A 21,600-nucleotide genomic window follows, 5' to 3' on the forward strand; every position below is an offset into this window, starting at 1 on the left:
GGGCAACCAGCCCTGCAGGGGAGGGCAGTTGGGTGCAACCAGGCCAGCAGGGGAGAGCAGTTTGGGGCAATCAGGCCGGCAGGAGAGGGCAGTTGGGGGTGAGATCAGGCTAGCAGGGAATGGCAGTTGGGGGCCATCAGGCTGGCAGGTGGGGCAGTTGGGGGTGACCAGGCCTGCAGGGGAGGGCAGATGGGGGTGATCAGGCGAGCAGGGGAGGGCAGTTGGGGGCAATTGGGCCAGCAGGGTTGTAGTTAGGCGTCAATCAGGCTGGCAGGGGAGCGGTTAGGGGGCAATCAGGCTGGCAGGCAGGCGAGTGATTAGGAGCCAGCAGTCTCGGATTTTTAGAGGGATGTCCAACTGCTGCTTTATATTTACTTTTACATATGTACAAGTGTACTAGTATAAATGTGTAAAAACCCTTAAGATATGTGAAGTTTATCATATGTACATTTTTTCATAATATATTATACTATTCTTCAATTTAAAGGGTTAATAAATTAAATCAAATATATACATTAAAATTTTTTCATAGTAAATGTCACACTGTCCTTCAAAAACTAACAATTTACATTTCTACCTACAGTATATGAAGATACTCTTTTATCTTCATGTTCTCATTAATACACTCTTTTTGCCAATATGAGAAGCAAAAGATAGTATCTTTTTGATATTTAAATTTGCTTCCTTGATTATGATGTAAGAATTAAATTTACTTTCTCACCCTGTTGTCCCAGCACCATTTATTGAATAATCTTTCCCTTCCTCTTTGATTTGTTATGCCATTAATCTTTATCATATTTTTGTGATGTCAATGGCCATGATAATATAATAAATTCTTGTCTATAGTAGGATCTGTTTCCGAGATATCTATTCTCATCTATTAATTTGTCTCTTTATTGTTGCATCAGTGCCATACTGATGAAATTAACATAACTTTAGAAAAGTTATTTCCATTAATCTTTTTTTTCAAATGTAAAAAGAATCCTGATACTTTAAATGATGTCTTAAATGGTTTTGTCAGGGCAAAAAATACCAACTGAGATTTTGATTTGCAATTCGTCTATGGTTGGGTTCCTCAGGGGAAACAGGCACTGAGATAGAGATTAGTCCCCAGGTAATTAATTGGGAGTGCTTGAGAGAATAATGCCTTTGAGAGAGGAAGGGATGCAAAGAGAAAGTTGAACTGCAACTGTGATGAAATTGTGACAGAGGCTTCAGCTGATCCCATAGGGAGCTGTAGAGCTGCAATGATTCTTCCAAATTGACCTGGATTAAAACAAAGGGGCTACATCAACCAGTCAATGGATACAGGCTGCCTCCAGGAAGGAGATAAAATGAGCAAGGCCATGGACAATTCCTGGAGAAAGACTCAGCTATGTGCTGTCAGTAGCCAACACTATCAGTATCTAGCAACAAGAACCTTGATCCTGAATGGGAATATGAAGCATAGCATCCAATACACAATATTTACAATATTGCTTCATTTTCCAGGAAAATTATTGTTATGCCCAGAATTCAAGATCCCCAAGAAACCACGCCAGGGAGCCAGTCCGATGCAAAAGCAGAGGGTCTCTTATACAAGCTCGCTTGGTCCCCCCCTTGCCTCCATTACTGGATGCAAGAGAGAGCCCCGAATCCCAAGAGAACAAAGAATTTATAGGGCTTGGGGTCGGGGGTTTCGGCAGGGTGCAGCTAGGGTCTGGTTACACAAAGACGGGGGGGGGGGGGGGGGTGGCCAGCATACTTTTGGCCTTGGGCTAGTTTTCCCCGCTTTCCCATTGGCCGAGATAAGGGCAGGCTGAGTAACTGATACACCCTGCGGCTTTTTCTTGGAAAGAGGGGTTAAGGACACAGCCATCAGTCCTGCTCTGTCCTTTCAATTATTAGCCTTTCATTTTAATCAATTATTTTATATCTTAAATAACTTATGCAAAAAGTACAAAAGAAGACAACTGGAAAAACTGAGTAACTTTTCTGTGTAATGACTGGTAGTCAAAAAATAGTATACGTCATATTGAAGAATGAGCCCAAAATCAACAAGAGAACTTGTAGCAAGCAGTTAGGGATGAGCAGAGCAAGGACAGTAGGTCAGATACAGGTTAGTAGGGTGGTTGCCTAGCAATATATTATAGGGTGGGACCTTGTCCCAAAGGTGACCTTTCCCCCCCTGACATATAGCTAGTCATGTGGTTTAGACCCCCTGGCTTTTCATATCACTGGTCATACGGTTTGGACTCTCCAGACCTCTCCTTCTCTAGCATGTTGCTAATCATGTGGTAGTCCCCGCCCATGCCCCCCCCCGCTTCTGTCCTTAGAGAAGGAACAAGGGATCCTGAAAATAGCCTCCTAAGACTTCCATACAAGCCTTTGCATGACCACTACCTTAAGCATTAAGCATCCTTTTATTTCCCATAGTGCTTTGTTTATATCACTCTTGAAACATGCAACATCCACGTATGTGTGTTTTCTTGACTAAATTTAATTTTAGAAGGTTTAAAGAATCTGGAAGAAAATGACCTGATTTCCAGGGCCTGGAAACTGAGTCCTATTTTGAGTAAATACTAGAACCAGGCACAATCCATGGCTCTAAGAGCATTAAACAGCCAAATTAACCCATCCTTGAATTTTTCTCTCTAAAGGGTATCATAATTGCTATCATTAAATATCTGAAGAAATACCATTGGATAGTAGATTAAATTTAATTCTGATGCACCAGGAGAAATAGCTAGGACCAGTGTGAGAGAATTTCTTTCATATATTGGACAGACATTTTCCCTTTATCAATTAGAGCTGTTCATAAATAATATGATCAAGTAGTGATATCCTTGAGAGCTTGTTTGGAGGTTCTAACAGGGGAGCGCAGCTACTCGTATACCCTTGATCAAAGACGGGTCCTCTCCTCTGGGGGGAAGGTCGTCCTCTTGGACTGAAGGCGCAGCTTCAGGAGGGACGCACATGGATCGGTGAGGGAGGAGGGGGACACCCGCCTAGCCAGCCAGATCAGCCTAATCAACCCTGGCGATCAATGGGGTGACAAATGTCGCAGCCAGATTGACCTCACATCCGAGTAGTGATATCCTCATCAATGGAAAATCACGCAAAAGTTGGATGATATTAATAATTTCATTCTAACAGTGCTCTATGTATTCCAAGTATAATTTCACTTGACTACTGTAAAAAGCCTATAAGGTGATATGTGTAGATACTATTCTTCATTGTGAAAAGAATGAGGTGTAGCAAACTCAAGGATTGTTCAAGATTATGGGATTCATAAATAGCACAGACTCACAGACAAAGTTTTTGATTAAAAAATATTGGCAATCCCTAAAACGTTATAACTATCACACTATTTAAAATGTGTAAGTAATTGAAAGTAATTTTGTAATAGACCTGGATGTGACTCTGCTTTTTTTAAAAAAAACATATTTTTATTGATTTTTTACAGAGAGGAAGGGAGAGAGAGAGTTAGAAACATCGATGAGAGAGAAACATCGATCAGCTGCCTCCTGCACACCCCCTACTGGGGATGTACCCTCAGCCAAGGTACATGCCCTTGACCGGAATCGAACCCGGGACCCTTCAGTCCACAGGCCAATGCTCTATCCACTGAGCCAAACTGTTTAGGGCTTGACTCTGCTTTTACTCCTTATATTTCTTATTCCTGGCAATCTTGTCCTCAGGAATGCCCATCATTAGCCACTCTATTCCTTTCTCCCCTTGATAACTTAAAACTACATTTCTTAAAGTTCCTGCTGCTATGTTTCTATATCTTGCAGATTCTGTCTGTATTCCCCTTTAGTTAAAGATTCTTTATTTGGTATTAGTTACTACATGTATTTTTACCCTTTCCCAGTACTCTATAGAGTCCAGTTCATGAATAAATGAAACATAGCTAGAGAAAGTCAAAGTTGTTTCTCTCCTTGATCAATCTGAAGTTTCATTCTTTCTCTCATGGAATGTTCTGATTTATTTCATGATTCACTGAAATATAATCAACTCTCTCCTCCCTTTCCTTTGCATTACATACAAAGGAATTCTCTTCAAATACATAATGAATTCTCTTCAACTCAATTAGGAAATTCTAACCTGAATTTTGAGATCCTTTGATCTAGTTCTGGCTGTTGCTTTATGATTCTATTTTTTACACTAATGGAAACATACTGTTTCTCTATTTCTTGAGTTGGAATTTTTAATAGCCACCAGAGCTACAAGCTTTTCAGAATTTGAAGCAGCTCACACTATATTCAGGTACAAAAAAAAAAAAAAAAAGACTTTCCAACTCAAACATGTGTAATGTAGGGTTTTCATTCAACTCCTCATTACTTTTGAGCAAGGAAGAATGATTGTTGATAATGTGCTGGTGACTTCAATATGTTTTATTAGAGGGCTATTGCAGTGAATACCTAAGAATTTTTAACTTCAGAAATATAGCAAAAAATGTCAAAAGATATAGAGTAGGTCAATGACTATGAAATTACTACAATCTTAATGTTCATTTGATTTGCTGGTTTCTATTGTAGTTGTTTATTTCTTAATGTTTATTTCTTAATGTTCACTTGATCTGCTAGTTCCTATTGTAGTTGACCTTGCACAACACAGGTATGAGCTGTGAGGATCCACTTATAGGTGAATTTTTTTCAATAAATACTGTGAATGTTATTTTCTCTTTCTTATGATTTTCTTAATAACATTTTCTAGCTTACTTTATTGTAGAAATATATTATATAATGTATATCACATACAAAAATATGTGTGAATTGACTGTTTATGTTATAGGTAAAGCTTCCAATTACAGTAACAGTAAGCTATTAATAGTTAAGTTATTGGGGAGTCAAAAGTTATACGCAATGTCTGAGGCATGATTTTACATAAAAACCGTCAACTATTGTTATCCTCATTTTACAGGTTTGAAAACCAAGACACAGAGAGGTTAAGTTATCCAAAGTCACACAGTTACAAGGTAGTGAAGGCAAGCCCTAGCTGGTTTGGCTCAGTGGATAAAGCATTGGCCTGCGAATGGAAGGATCCCAGGTTCCACTCTGGTCAAGGGCACATGCCCAGGTTGCAGGCTAGATCCTCAGTAGGGGGCGTGCAGGAGGCAATCAATAATTCTCTCTCATCATTGATGTTGCTCTCTCTCTCTCCTTCTCCCTTTCTCTATGAAATCAATAAAAATATATTTTAAAAACGTAGTGAAGCCAAGACTGACAGCCAGCCAATCGAGTTCTGGAACCCATACTTAATCACTATGCTTTATTATCAATGTCATTAATATTACTAAATGTGATCACCAATTTGGAATTTTTAGAGGGCCGCAGGAAAGTAACAAAGATGCCCGTTTCTTTAGAATGTATTAATATATTTTAAACCTTTCAAAAAACTCCTGGTGTTTCAACTTGTATGTTTAGGTGCTGACCAACTTTAAATATTTCAGTTTTATTCATTTCTACTCTTTGCTACCTATTTAAAGGAAAAAACTATATATATACTTTTTTTTTTTTGAAGGGCTGACTTAACCTATCTTTCAAGGAAGCCAAAGCTAGGAAGTAAAAGCAAGTGAGAGGAACAACCTGACCAGAACAGTGATGGGAAGGATTCTCAGAAGTTGTAAGGACAACAAAAGATACCTGAGCAAAAGACATAAAAGGTTTAAATCACAAGTACTACAAGAGAAAATAGTTTAATTAATATAAATAGTCTTGTGTAGGGAGAAAAAATTAGTAATGTTTGAAAATAAAAATTAGTCTATAGGGTCAGAAATTTAGAATTAATTATTGTAAATTAGAGAAGAAAAATTAATGAAATTGGAATCATTACTATAGAAACTCAGAAAAATTAAGAGGAAAAAAAAAAGACAGAAACACTCAAGGAAACAGACTGGGAAAAAGTGTGACAAAACAATGAAAGAAAAACAAGAAAGAAAAATATGGAGGGGGCAATATTTACAGCAAAATTCCCATGATTTTTCATGACTAAAAGTCACAGATACATAAAATGTGAGAGAAAGGCAGAATGGAGTCCTTCCCACAGCTGGCTGCTGAAGTAAAGGCTGTGATGTTTCTTTATTATGACAATTGACTGGCCAGATAAATTATGATTCAGTAAGTTACAGGTGTGGGAAATGAAGTGGAAAGGTACAAGGGACTCAGCAAACTGTAAAACTGCATTGGCTTTATCAGTGGACTCACGTTGAGTCCATCTAGTTGATGAACATCCTTATCAGCCTGCAAATATAAATGACTTATGGGAATAATATTTCAAGGCATAATGACACAGCGATAGCTAGCATTCTTCTAAGATCTGGGTTATTAAATATTAAATATCAAAGCTGTAAATTATAGTAGCAGCTTTATATAACTAAATTAAATTCAAACAAAACCTAATTTCCTTAATCATTGGCTGTAATCCTCCAGGAACATATGCTATTAACTCAACTACAAATGGCACAGAAATTGTATGAGTTCAGTTAAGTTATTTGATATAAAATTCAGGCTTCTCTGTAAATCTCCTACAGGGATTTTAATACTTCTAAAATCATATTGGATTTTTACAGAGTAGCTAATCTTTTCATACTCTTATTTCTCACTTCTTTATCCAATTTCTTTTGATTTTTTTCCTCTTTTTTTTTTCTCTCAGAGCATTCTAGGTCAATTTTATATATAAAAAACAAACAAAAAAACAAACAAAAACGCATCCTGTAGCATTAAAAAAAGTTTTCCAAAATTATCACCAGTTATCATAACTGGAGATTCTGCAGAGAGAACTAATTAAACTTAACAGAGAGTATTTATAGATCCAATTAACTCTGTATAGCCATGTATGTCAGTGCAAATAGTAAAAAAATGACCAGTATAATTTAGCTCATTGTCCCTGTGGCCAAATGTTTATCATGAAGTTTGTTCAATGATGAAGTGCATTGTGTGTATTGTAACTAGGAACAAATGGCTTAACTGAATTTATTTTGTTCTCTTCTTGAACAAATGTTAGCCATGTTTTGAATAACCCGTTATGGGCATAGACTAAAGAAAATATGATTAAGAATCTAAAATTGCTTAAAGTGGAAGAGTTTAGAATGGAGGGAAGAATTTGTTCATATTACAGGAATATACACAGCAGTAAGGAGATGAGACTCCTGGCAAAAATGGAGGCCGGGCAGTTTGGATTCTGTTCTTAACCAAGGTAAATAGTGATGTGAGGCCTGGGGAGATTGGTCTTGTAGACACTTAGAAGAAGGAAGATAATAAGTTCAGGTTTTAATTACAGATGTCAGGCTTTCTGAATGTGAGGATGGAACAGTCTAGGACTACCTTGAATCCAACAAAATGGTAATTCAAGATGGTGAGTAGGTCAGCAAGAAGAGATGGTTAGCATCCTGGGGAGCAAAAATGTCATAACTATTCCCTCCTACATCTTCATGATGAAGACTTTTAAATGTTATTTTCAGCATCACAGACATCCCCAGCCTTAGGATTTCTCTAGACACAACTTGGTTGCCTTTCTATATCTTCACTTGGTTGTCTGATAGGGAGATCAAAGTGGCCTAGGCTGTCTTATCACAGTTAGGGTCTCGTCATGGGACAGCTGGCATCCTCGGAAGGTTAACCGAGACAAGTTTAATGAGAAACAGTTTACAAAGGTGTAGGTAGAATGAAAGAAGCCAATAGAGGGTGCTGAAGAACTCAGGGATTGATAACATTATGAGTCTGTTACCTCGTTTAAACCTACATGTAGGAACAAGGGCAAGGAGTCCAGAGAAAGCTTTAAGCCATGAAGCAAGGTCCATCTGACAGAAGCAATAATCCCAAAATGCAGTCACTGGCAGAAATGGTGTGAGACAGGAAGGGATCACAAGTAGTAAATTCTCTTTTATCCTATCCTGCTATTACCTTACAGATATACATCTATGATTTACATACATCTATGCACAGGGGTGAGCAAAAGTAGGTTTATAGTTATAATACGAATAATATAATAATAAATAGTAATAGAAGATTAAACTGAGTTTTTGCATATTCACAACTGTAAATTCTACTTTTGCTTACCCCTCTATACATCTATATATATAATCTCTATATACATCTCCTCTTATATAGAAATCCCTCATTCATATGCATGTATATATGCATATATGTATATATGTATGCATAAGTCAACTTTGTTCTATATTTAAAGTAAACATAAAAATCATGTTTTTACTCGTTACTATAAACATCTGGGTATATTGATCTTTGCAGGAAGCAACTGGCTTTGAACTCTTGCTTCTCCTAGGGTTCCTCCACATCCCCCATAGGCTGAGTTTTAACTGTTTACACTTTCTCCTCCCATTCTATTCCCAGTATTCAACTGCTGGATGCCGATCCACCCTTACTGCTTGACGAAGTCGCTGCAGGGATGTTTCAAGGGACCTGGCATATATGGCATACTGTTCTTAATATGTTTGCTCCCACTCTTAACGCTATGTGTTTTAAACAGGACCACCTCTCTGAGAAAGGTTGTTTCTCCAGGTGAGGATTTTTATCAGTAAAACCCCTTAACTAAGTGCCAGGCAGGTAATCACTTTAACTACGAACAATCATGCTTAAACTACATAATCTTTACTTAGAATAACCTCCTTCAGTTACTTCCTTGTAGCTTAATAGAACAATAGAGTAACCTTGGTATGGAGATAAGAAACGCCCTAACTTTTGGAATAGAATGGATAGGATTAAGATCAAATAGTATAAATACAGATATAAGAGGACAATAAAGAGAGGAGCCTGGCTAGGAGGAACCTGGCTGGAGAACCTAGACAGAAATTGGCTGGAGATCCTGGCTAGAGATCCTGGCTAGGCTGCTGATCAGCTGAACACTGTCTCCGTGTCATTCCCTCTTCGCCGACTCCGTCCACGCCTTTGGGAACCCCTGGACCTGCTGGGGTTGGACTTCAGCATTCAACTGTTGCCTTTATGCTACTGTTAGTTCTGAACTCAAGGTACAAATATGATTCACGGGGACAGTATTAGGAGTACAGCATTTAAAATAAGGTATCTCTTTTGTTAGAAAAAGACTTAGAATTAAATATGAAATAGACACACTTTTGCCCATTCTTGATTAAATATGAAGCAACCCAAACAAAACAAACATAAAAGCAGGTGGTCCATCAAGCTAGAAGGAAAGGGTCTAAATTACATGCCTAACACTTGGTTCACTCTGTAATAATAAATGTGGTTTAAGACATAAGAATTCAAATGTTCTCAGGTCTCTCCAGCTTGTAGATAAAACCACCAAAGAGCCCTTCCTCAAGTACTGAGGGCAGATGGTTGTCGTGCATATAACTGATAATCCCTCTGCCCTGTTTGAGGGTCAGTGCTCTTGTGACAGATGCTCACCTCTGGAAGGGCCAGGACTGCTGATTCAGGGCTCTTGCTCTAGTTTCTCACTTGGTGATATTGGTCTGTTATTGACATCTCCCTCTAGAGCAGGGGTGGGCAAACTTTTTGACTCGAGGGCCACAATGGGTTCTTAAACTGGACCGGAGGGCTGGAACAAAAGCATGGATGGAGTGTTTGTGTGAACTAATATAAATTCAAAGTAAACAGCATTACATAAAAGGGTACGGTCTTTTTTTTCAATAGTTTTATTCATTTCAAACGGCGGGCCGTAGTTTGCCCACAGCTGCTCTAGAGCATCATTAGGGCCACACTGCACTTAGAGCTTCATGACCACTTGCCTTTGTGTCTTTAGTTCTCTTCTGTAATACAATAAAAAACGCCTTTCCCTTGCCCTGACCAGTTTGGCTCAGTGGATAGAGCATCAGCCTGTGGACTGAAAGGTCTCAGGTTTGATTCTGGTCAAGGGCATGTACCTTGGTTGCAGGCATATCTCCAGCAGGAGGTGTGCAGGAGGCAGCTGATCGATGTTTCTCTCTCATCCATGTTTCTGACTCTCTGTCCCTCTCCCTTGCTCTCTGTAAAAAATCAATAAAATATATTTTTTAAAAAACACAAAAAACGCCTTTCCCTTCGAACACCCTATGTTTACAGGGTACGTCCCATGGAGGAATGGCCTGGTTCCCTAGTAATAACTAGCTATAATATCCACCAATGCATGTAGATGGTGCAGGGCTGGAGGAGTTACATGGAAACCTCACAGAGATCAAGGACCACTTTTCCTCACCTATGGAGGCTGCTCAACTGAGTTTGACTCAGACAGCCAGAATCCTTCATCCGTTTTGGTAGGTGATTTCTGTCACTGACCCTCCTTGCAGTGGTCCTACCACAATTTGTCTCTCGTTTTACACTCATCTCCCATCACTACATCCTTACTGTGGATGGAATTCAAGTTATTTGAGGCTTATGGGTTCCATAGGAGCCTGGTGCGTGACTAGGTATAGTTTGGAATGTGCCGAGTAGCGGTAGGAATGGCAAGGCAAGAATAAACAGCCCTTTTCTCTTTGAAGGCAAAAGAGCAAGTTTCAGTAGCTATATAGAGGGTGGGATTGGGAGTGTGTGGTGGGGGCGGGGGAAGTAGAGGGGTATAGGGGGAGTTTGAAGTATGGGGAAAAGGAAACTGTCATCTACATCTACTTTCCATGCCAGCATGTCCAAGCCTCAATCTGACTTCAATATTCCTTGATAGGTTATGTGCAGTCACACCAAGTCTTTCATTAATCATAATCAATTGTTTTTAGTTAATTCCATTAAGGATATTTTTATCTGTGACTAAATTTTCAACTTTTACTAGTTTTAGAAAATGACAAAAATTGTCCTGCATGACCTTGACTCAAAATTAGATTGAGTTGATTATGAGACTATTTTTTAAGTTCCTTGAATTTCTTGCGAAAAGTACCACTGTCTATTATCCTACTCCCTACTGTTTCCATTCATCATTCATCATTCATTTTATTACCACAACATTGGAAGTTTGTTATAGTTTTTGTTAGAAGGGCAATTTGATACAAGTCAGTAACTAAGCAGAAGCTGTGTAATATATGATTTTTCTTAAGGCTCTATGGAAAACAAAGGCAGCATTGGTGTAATTCTTGGATCAATACAAAATATAAGTTGAAAAGTTCTGTACCAGAGGCTTCAAAGAAATATATATATATATATATATATATATATATATATATATATATATATAGTCATTTTAAAGGCATACAACTTACCTGTTCCATTAGGTAATTTGGAGAGTCCAAATAGGTTCAGACATTGCTATGAAGTCTCTTCAAATCACAACTGCTGTTCAATAAAAAGAAAAGATGCTATGGTCATGGTATTTGTACAATATTTCTACATTATCAACTTTTGATTCAGAAAGGGGAAAACAACACTTTAGTTTCCCCCAAAGAAAGTCTATCCCAATCTACTAAGTGAGTCAAACATTGCACCTATTGTGGAGTTTAGAAATTGTTTCACAGAAAAAAAATGTATTGCTTTTATTTAGAGCTACATAGGTTACCTCCAAAATCCATGAAAGCAGTACAGTGAAAAATTGAAATACCTTGTGTTGTTACAAACCACCCCTTGTTTGGCTGCTCTTCAGCATTAAATTTCAAGAGCTCTCCTCAACTTTGTCCAAAAAAATAGTCTTACCCAAAGAATGAAAACTACCTCCTTACAAACACAGGGGCTTCACAACAAATTAGGGTCCTAGAATTTGGTTGTATAGTAGGATTTAAAACATATCTCTCTCTCTCTCTCTCTCTCTCTCTCTCTCTCTCTCTCTCTCTCTCTCTCACACACACACACACACACACTCTCTCCAGACACTGTCTTTGTTAGTCTATTTTGTCTTCTAGACATGCTTTGATTGCAAACTCCTCAGATCTAAATCAAGTCTTCTACAACCCAGGTGGTAGCACAATTTCAAGATGTTAGGATAACCAGGCTATAGCATCTGCTACCCCTGCTGATAGCCAAAGGTGATAAGTGTAAAAGTGAATACTTTTCCAAGTCAGGGAGAAGTAACCTCCGGTTAACCCCATATACATCACTGGGGTTTCTGCTAGAACCTCCCAGTAAACTTTTTACAATCAAATTTTTATCATTACAGGCTTAAAGTTTCAGAGAAAGAAATAGTCTATCCCCACCCTGAAACTTAGGTAGCATAGTGTTTGAGGGGAGGGAATTTTCCCCACTGTATTTCCAAAGCTCAGCATATGGCAAGCACTCATTAAAATTGATAGACTGCCCCCTCTTTCTTCCAGTCACCCCCTACTATTGGCAGGTTCACCACACTGCTTTTAAAACAGCATGGGAAAACTGAGTAGTTCATTCTTTATAATACAGCCCTCAAAATACCAGAAACATATGTCTTCTGATGTCCTTTAAAAAGGAGACTCATATAGGATCTATGCCCAGCCTGGGGTTTAGCAAAATGGTTTAGCAGATGTAGACAATTATTGGACTAATATACTTTAAATAAATTCCTTCTTCTGTGATAGTAACAAACACCTCAGGTAGGACTTTGGTCATTGTACCGGTCAGCTTGGGCTGCCATGACAAAATACCATACGCTGGGTGACTTAAACAACAGACACTGATCTTCTCACAGTCTGGAGACTCGAAGTCCAAGAGCAAGGGGTCTCTAGGATTGGTGTTTGCTGAGACCTTTCTCTCTGGCTTGAGGATGCCACCATTTTGCCATGTCCTCAATGGCTTTTCCTCTGTGGGTGTGCAGATTGAGAGAGAAATCTCTGGTGCCTTTTCCTCTTCTTATAAGGGCAACAGTCTTATGGGATTAGGACCCTACCCTTAGGACCTCATTTAAACCCTAATTGCCTCTTTAAAAATCCTATCTCCAATCACAGTCACATTGGGTGTTAGAGCTTCAATATATGAATTTTAAGGGGACACATTTCTGTCCATAATATTCTATCCTCATAATAAGTTATGAGATACTAAGGAGGAGAGTAAATCCAGTTCCTCATTTAGAAATGAGGATAAAGACATCACTTTAGAATCTCATGAGATGACACATGTAAAAGTTATTCCAAAGATATAGAGCATCATCATATGGTTTTGTTTTATTACCATTAATGTATAACATACATTTGCATTTGTTACTGCAGGTTTACCTAAATTAAAAATTCCCAAACCTTAGGGCACAGTTTTTATCATAATACACCTTTGGATAAACCAGGAATGATGACTAAGCAGCTCAAGTTCTGCTACTGTCCCTGACCACAGCCCTGGCAGACATCCAAAATCTACCAAGGAGGCACTTTCCTACTGAGCTGGTGAAGAGCCTTAGAATTCTTCTAATGCTTTATATTCTTAGCAGTCACTACCAGTGGGCCCCAGTAGGCACACAAGATACCTGGTTGTCATCTCTGAATTAGTGACTAATTGATCACTCCTGTGGGCCAGCTTGTTCTGCCAAAGAATGTCTAAATTACTATTAACTTATAGACTGCAACATGGATCTCTATTGGGGTGGAGAATACATGTCTAATATTAATTGCTGCATTTAGCAAGGGGAATCATATTATCTTGTTCATCAACTTTGCAGCATGTCCCTCTGTCTATTAAAATTTTGTGGTCAGAAATACCGACATGCCTGCTCTCCTCTGCAAATTGCCTTCCAAATTCTGCCATTCATGGGAGTTGTAATTGCAGAAGGAAGTTGTTTGAAAGGGAACAAGAATTCAAACAGACTTTGTGTCAAGAGAAGAAAATAAGCTAAATTATCCACCTTTCTCAGCACCCCTTTGTCGCCTTCCTCCCCAACTGTAGGCACAACTCGTCCTTCTGGGGATTTCTTAATTCTTCTTCAGGTTACATAGAAAAAACTAGAGTTCTTTGATTATAGTAAACAGACGGTTTTATGATTCTTTCGTCACTAAATCATAGCAAAGAAACAAAACAAAACACGTTCAGTTCAGCTCAATCAAAACCTAACCAGTCACATAGGTTTATTAAACATAGCATCGACAGAACGAAAATATGGAGTTCTTGCCCAGGAAGGATGAATGCCAAGAACAGAGTGATTTTCTGACTTTGTCTCTGATATCTATAAATGTTATTCTTTGTGCAAGTACCTATATTCCCAAATAGCTGTTGATATTAAGCATTGGGGGAAACTTACAAATGGACAGTGAGCTGCATTAGGGATTTCCAGAGGTTAGCTAGACTCACTCCATGAAAACAGTACTCACATCTGTTTTTGACCTCCAAAGTACATAAAACACTTTATTTTCTCTTCCATTATTCAATCTCCTTATTTTTGCAGCCAAGTATATATTGAATGCAAAAACTTTTTCTGACCAAACTTGGCATGGGAACTCTTGATTTGGCTGCATTTGGGTTACCACCAATTTGCAAAAATAAAGAATGAATAATAATCCACGCTGTAAGAGTGCAAAGTAAAATAAATCTTTACTTTACCATCTTATCAGGGAATATAAATCAATCTGGCACATACGTCAACCTCAATTTCTGTGTAAAAATTCCAGATGTAGTTATGATTCTACTTTATAAATATAACCAGCATGTTAGATATAATGAGAATTAAAGACCCCATGGATCTCATGAATGGCCCTTTCCTCATAAACACAACCTAAGCCCAGAGCCATCAAATTTGATTGTGTTTCCTTGGCAATGTTGCCTCTGTACTGATTTTCCTCATCTCTTCCTGATTCAACTCTTTATTCAACTCCTTTCTCCTCTCCTTATTTTCTGTCATGTATATGTGTCTTCCATACCTATGGACAATAGATTAACCTTTCTGGGGAGCAATCAAGGCCAAAAAAAAGGAACAGCTTTTAGGTCATGTATCTGTAGGAGTGATTGGAGATGTTAACCTCCATCCACCATTTTTTGTATCTCTAAGTAGGTATTGATATTAAACGCCTGCTACTGATTTTCAAACTGAAGCCCTCAGTCATAACAACCCCCCACAGCTACTCTGCCTGCCTGGCACGAGGGCACCACCACCTCTTCGTCCACTGTGTGTGTGCAGGACTTGTACAGATAGGCCAGACCATGGAAAACCACAGTCAAAGTTGAGATAAAAAAAACCACTGGTTCTCATTTATTATGGACCACTTACTATGGTAAGGCGCATTACCTTCCTTAGTGCCACAACAGCCTGTTAGAGCAGTATCCTTATGACTGAGGAAAGGGAGGCTCAGTGAGGTTAATGTACTTGCCTGTAGTTACACTGTTTGGTCTGATACCAAAGCCCATGTCTTCACTGTGAGCTGTTTCTCTCCTGGCCATATCAGAAGCATCTATTCTAACCATTGCTCCCATTTCTGCAATCTTTAGTCACCAAACAAATGTCATCTCCACCTAGCTCCTCTCCTTGATGTGTTTTCATCCCTTACTGTTTTGCAGTTCTGCACCCTGACAACTCCAATACTCTAAGATGCGTTCTCTCAAGAGTGTCTCCCCTCTTGTGAGTGTCATCCTCCATTGAAAGCAATGCCATCTGGGTTTAATGTCCTCTGCTTCTTGAACCTCCTGGACACATCATTTTATGTACTCAGAAGTCTGACACAAGGATCAGTCTATTTTTCTATCACATTTAGTTTTAAGGGAGTTTTACTTTCCCTTATCCTTATGGAGACATCAAAGTCCATGCTGCCTTTATTTTCTTCCAGTCTGTTGACTTCCTCCATTTCCTTTTTTGCCCTTCCCATCCTGGACTTTAGAGTTGATATCTGAACAAGTGATACATCATCCTTGGTTCCCTTAGATCTCTATACTCCTCTGACCCTGCCTGGGAAAACTGAACCCAATATGAATGCTAGAATCCACTTTCTCTGCACTCCTCAATACGGGGACAGCTACCAGCTGCCAGAAGAAATTGCGTATTCCTATAGGCTGGTGCTAATATCAGCTCATAATTGTTCATTAGTAACTAATTTCCTTTTGTTTAGACTCTATTCTCTTTTCCCTCAGACATAGGCCCAAACCTTGACCACTCTCCTCACATTCCCCAACCAATGCTCACCCCTTACTATCAGCGCACGCCCTGGTAGCCAACTTCACTGTGACCACTGAGGTCCTCAGGCTTGATCTCTGTTGACTTCCTGTCTCCCTTCAGCCTTTGCCTTATCTGCACCCACACACTTCCTTCCTCCCTTGCAATCTCAGAGAATAAGTCCCTTCTCCTGCCTGGAATCCCTCTCCTCTTTCTTCTCTGTGTGGCTTACTACTTATGTTTAAGGTATCTCAGGTGGTCAATAGTTCAAGAAGGGTTTTTTAAAGATGGCACCATAGTCGGGTCAGGTGATTCTTGTCAGAGCTTCCCACCACATACATGAGCTTAACCATGGACTTACTGTGGCATTTCACTGTAAAGCAGCTTAGGTGTCAGCTTCCTGGATCATGCTGTGCGGTTCTAAAATCCTGCTCAGACTAAAATCCTTAATGCCTAGTGCAGTCCTGCTACATAAAAGGGACACTTATTGTTTTTGTTCTCCAACGTCCGACCTTGAAAAAGAGACAAGATGGCAGCAGCATCGGAGGATGCTGAACTCACCCCCCCCCCCCCCCCATGAGCAAACTCAAATATCCACGTATATAGATAGCAATGACTCCTGCAAAACAACCGAGAGCTAAATGGACATCTGAATAGCGAGCATGAGGAAGAGACCAAATGGCAAAGGCTGGGAAGCCATGGGCCCTGGCGGAGCTGCAGGACCTCTCAGGAGAGAGGAGCCTGTGAGTGCCATGGTTCACGCTCTCATTCACCTCCACAGGCCAGGCGGAGCTCTAAACTGCAACATCACCAGGGCACGTTCCCAGCTACATTGCCTGGAGCCTTTTTCTGAGAACAAAGGGAGTATGCAGGAACAATGGGGTCATCGTAAGCACTTGGCCTCACTGTTGGGAGACTCTCTAGCCTTGAAGACCATTGACTCAGGTGACATAAGCTCTTGCTGGTTCTAGTCAGCTTCCCAAAGCCTAAACCGAGGTCACTTCTGCACGGGACCACTTTCTCTACGAAAACAAGAGAGCACGACTTAATAGAGAAGGCTGTGGAGCTGAGGGAGCTCTCCAGGGACTGTGGGGACTCTTTGGGTTAGAGGAACTGGTGAGTGCCATTGTTTATACCCTCCTCCACCTTCAAAGGGCAGGTAGGGGCTCTATCTAGGGTGCTCTGGCTTACATGCAAGGTCATCGTAGGGCAGTGATGGGTGACATGCGAACTCATTTTTTTGGTCAATTTTTCTTTGTTAAATGGCATTTAAATATATAAAATAAATATCAAAAATATAAGTCTTTGTTTTACTATGGTTGCAAATATAAAAAAAATTTCTATATGTGACACGGCACCAGAGTTAAGTTAGGGTTTTTCAAAATGCTGACACGCCGAGTTCAAAAGGTTCGCCATCACTGCCATAGGCCTTCCTGGACACATCACCTGAACCCATTTCAGCCCTGAACAAAAGGGGCAAGCAGGATCAACAGGGCATTACTACATGCACCTGGCCTCCTCACCCAGGTCCTCTCTGGCTTGGTAGGCCAGTGCTCTTGATGTTGTAGGCACCCACTCAGTTCCTACTGGCCAAAACCACCCAGCACATACAACCCATGTAGAGGTCACTTCTATATAAGAACATAGAAAATAAAAAGACAGAAGAATATCTTTCAAATGAAGGAATAAGAAATACCCCAGCCCTAACCGGTTTGGCTCAGTGGATAGAGCGTCAGCCTGCAGACTGAAGGGTACCAGGTTTGATTCCGGTCAAGGGCATGTACCTTGGTTGTGGGCACATCCCCAGTAGGAGGTGTGTAGGAGGCAGATGATCAATGTTTCTCTTTGATCGATGTTTCTAACTCTCTATCCCTCTCCCTTCCTCTCTGTAAAAAATCAATAAAAATATATAAAAAAAGAAATATCCTCAGAAAAATACCCTAAAGAAATTGAGATAAGTAATTTGCATGATAATTCAAAATAAAGGTCATAAAGATACTCACCAAACTTGAGAGTGGAATAGAGAAACTTGGGGAGAACTTCAACAAAGAGTTAGAAAGTATAGTAATGAGCCAAGCAGATCTGAAGAGTACAATAATTGAAATGAACAACACATTAGAAGGAATCAACAGCAGATTAGCTAATACAGAAAGATGGATCATTGACCTGTAAGGTGGATTAGTGAAAATCAACCCATCAGAACAGCAAAAAAAAAAAAAAGGAATTAAAAAAAAATGAGGATAGTGTAAGGAACCTATGGTATAACATCAGGTACTCAAACATTCACATTATAGAAATCCCAGAAACAAGAGGAAAACAATGAGTTACAAAGAAAACCTCATAAGTCTATTAGCTGATTTCTCAGCAGCAGCTTGATAGGCCAGAGGGAATGGCAGGACAACTTTAAAGTGCTGAAATAAAGGAAGCTACAAACTAGAATAATTTACTGCAAAGATACTATAGAATTGAAGGAAAGATAAAGAGCATCCCAGACAAGGAAAAACTAAAGTAATTCATCACTATTAAACCAGATTTATAAGAAATGTTAAAGGGTCTTCTTTAAGCAGAAAAAGAAACATCATAACTAGAAATAAAATAAAGAAAAATATGAGAAAGGGAAAAATCTCACAGGTAAAGTCAAATATTTAATAAATACAGTGAGAATCAGACATTTAAGAAGCTACTATGAAGGGAAACAAGTAACTGGAACTACAATAAGTAGTTAGGATATACACAACAGAAAAAGATCTAAAACATGATATCAATAGCATAAAGCATGGAGGGGCCAGTAAAAATGTAGTCCTTATAGAATATATGTGAACGTAAATGCCTATATGCTTAAAATAGATTGCTATAGATATAGAATTGTACATATAAACCTCATGGTAACCACGAACCAAAAGTCTATAAAAGATACACAAAGAACAAAGAGAAGAGAACCCAAACAAAACACTGAAGAAAACCAGCAAACCAAAGGGAAGAAATCAAGAGACAAAAAAAGCAACAGAGGAGAAGTATTAAACACACACACACACATACACACACACACTCACACAGAGACCACACACACATTTAATAAAATGGCAATGAGTTCATATTTTTCAATAATTTTTTTAAGTGTAAATGAACTCAACACTTCAATAAAAAGAGACAGGATAGCTGAATGGATAAAAGAAACATGATCCATCTATATGCTGCTTACCAGAGACTCACTTCAAATCAAAAGACACAGAGAAAGTGAAGGGATGGGAAAAGGTATTCCATGCAAGTAGATATGAAAAGAGAGCCTAGGAGAAATACTCAGACAAAATGGACTTTAAACAAAAATTTTTTAAAAAGACAAAAAGGACATCCTATCTAATAAAAGAGAAACATGGTAATTAGCGTACAACTGCTACCCTTCCCATTGGCTAATCAGCGAGATATGCAAATTAACTGCCAGCCAAGATGGTGCCCAGCAGCCAGGCAGCTTGAAACTAACATGAGGCTTGCTTGCTTCAGTGACGGAGGACTGCAACGTTCCCCGCCTGCCTTGCAGGCCTCTGAGCCTGCAGTTTAAGAAACATTGTAACAAATATAGAAGCTAAACAAAACCCCAGACACCTGCTTTCAGCTAGCCGGGATCTTAGAGCTGGAGTTATACATTGTTTCGATTATAGAACTGAAACAAACCAGATACCTGCTTTCAGCAGTGGAAGCCTCAGAGCTGGAGCTTCAGAGCTAAAGCTGGCCCAGAATAAAAAAAAAAAAAAGAAAGAAAAAAAGGAGCAGTTGGGAGCTTCCGTCACCCGCCAGCCTGAAAACAGCCCTCAGCCCCTCACCCAGACAGGCCAGGCACCCCAGTGGGGACCCGCACCCTGAAGGGTGTGTGACCAGCTGCAAACAGCCATCATCTCCTCACCCAGGCTGGCCAGGTGCACAAATTTTTTGTGCACCAGGCCTCTAGTCTATATATATTAAAGCCCAGAGACCAGAACGGCGGAACAACTAGAATGACCAGAATGACCAGTGGTTATGACCACTGTAGCAGCCAACCAGCCTGATCTGGGTCCCAATTGCCCCCCTCTGGGCTCGCCTGGCCCTCAATTGGCCCCCAACATCCCAATCAGGACAGGGCCAGCTGGCCAACTGCCTGCAGCCCCTTCCCCCATCAGCCCGGGCCAACCAGACCCTACCTGTGCACAAATTTGTGCACTGGGCCTCTAGTCTATAATAATAAAAGCATAATATGCTAATTAGACCAGACAGTGGAATGACCTTCCGGACAACCTTCCAGATGAAGCCAGGGCTGCGAGGGCTGAGGGAAGCTGCTGAGGCTGCGAGGACCGAGACCCTTGCATGAATTTCATGCATTGGGCCTCTAGTTTTCAGATAAAATGAAATAACTATAGATGGACCTTGAGAACATTATGCTAAGTGAAATAAGTCAGTCAGAAAAAGCTAAGAACCATACGATTTCACTCATCTGTGGGATATAAAACTGAAACTCATGAACAGAAACAGCAGTGTGGTAGTTACCAAAGGGAAGGGGATGAGGGGAGAAGGGGGTCCTAATACATGGTGACAGGAGAAGATTTGAGTTTAGATGGTGAGCACATGGTGCAATATACTAGTACAGATCTTGTAACATAGAAATCCACACCTGAAGCCTATATATTCATGTTGACCAATGTCACCCCAATAAATTTAATAAAAAATATATAAATGAAACAATCAAATAAAATCTTATATTTTTATGTCAATTTTATCCTTAAGTAAGTTTTAGATTTTATAATAGTTTTAGATTTACATAAAATTTGCAAAGATAATGCAGAGAGTTCTGTATACTCCTCATTCAGTCTCTCACTTATTAACATCTTATGTCACCATGTTACATTTGTCACAACAATAGAACCAACATTGGTATATTACTACCAACCAAACTCTAGGCCTTATTCAGATTTCACTGGTTTTCCCATTGATGCCCTTTTTGTGTCCCAGGATCCCATCCAAGATACCACATTATATTTAGTCATCATGTCTCCTTAATTTCCTCTGGTGTGTGAGTTTCTCAGTCTTTGCTTGTTTTTTTGTGACTGACAGTTTTAAGAAGTACTAGGAGGATATTATCCAAAATGTTCCTCAATTTGGGTTTGACTGGTATTTTTCTCATGGTTAGCGTATGGTTATGGGTTTGGGGGAGGAAGACCACAGAGATTAAGTGCCATTCTCATCACATATATCAAAGGTATGCACTATCAATATGATTTATCAGTCAAATGTTAACCTTGATCTCAATGTAGTTTTACAAGGCATTTTCATATTCATTACCTCATGTGACTCTTTTATGGAACATGATATACAAGGTTGGCATTGCCAGCTCCATTTTACAAAGGTAGACACTGAGGTAGGGACTGGAACTAAGGCATTATGACTGCCACCTCATCAATCTCTTCAGGGCACCCTGACCAGCTGTTCTAAATCATACCTAAAGAAGCATTTATAAGAAGCAACATCTCACAATGGTTTCCAGTGTAATTCACTTTATGGCTCCTGTGGTTAAAAATGGTCATGATTTAATGATAAATTGTATCTTCATCTGTAACTATAATCCTAGGCTTGTTTGAACAAATTCAGAATAGATTAAAATGTCCAATCAAGTAATCAAGAAACAACCAACAAACTACATGAACTAAACGTCATGATTTAAATTCA

This window comes from Myotis nattereri (genome assembly GCF_964212035.1).
Source record: "Myotis nattereri genome assembly, chromosome: 13".
NCBI classification, from domain to species: Eukaryota; Metazoa; Chordata; class Mammalia; order Chiroptera; family Vespertilionidae; genus Myotis; species Myotis nattereri.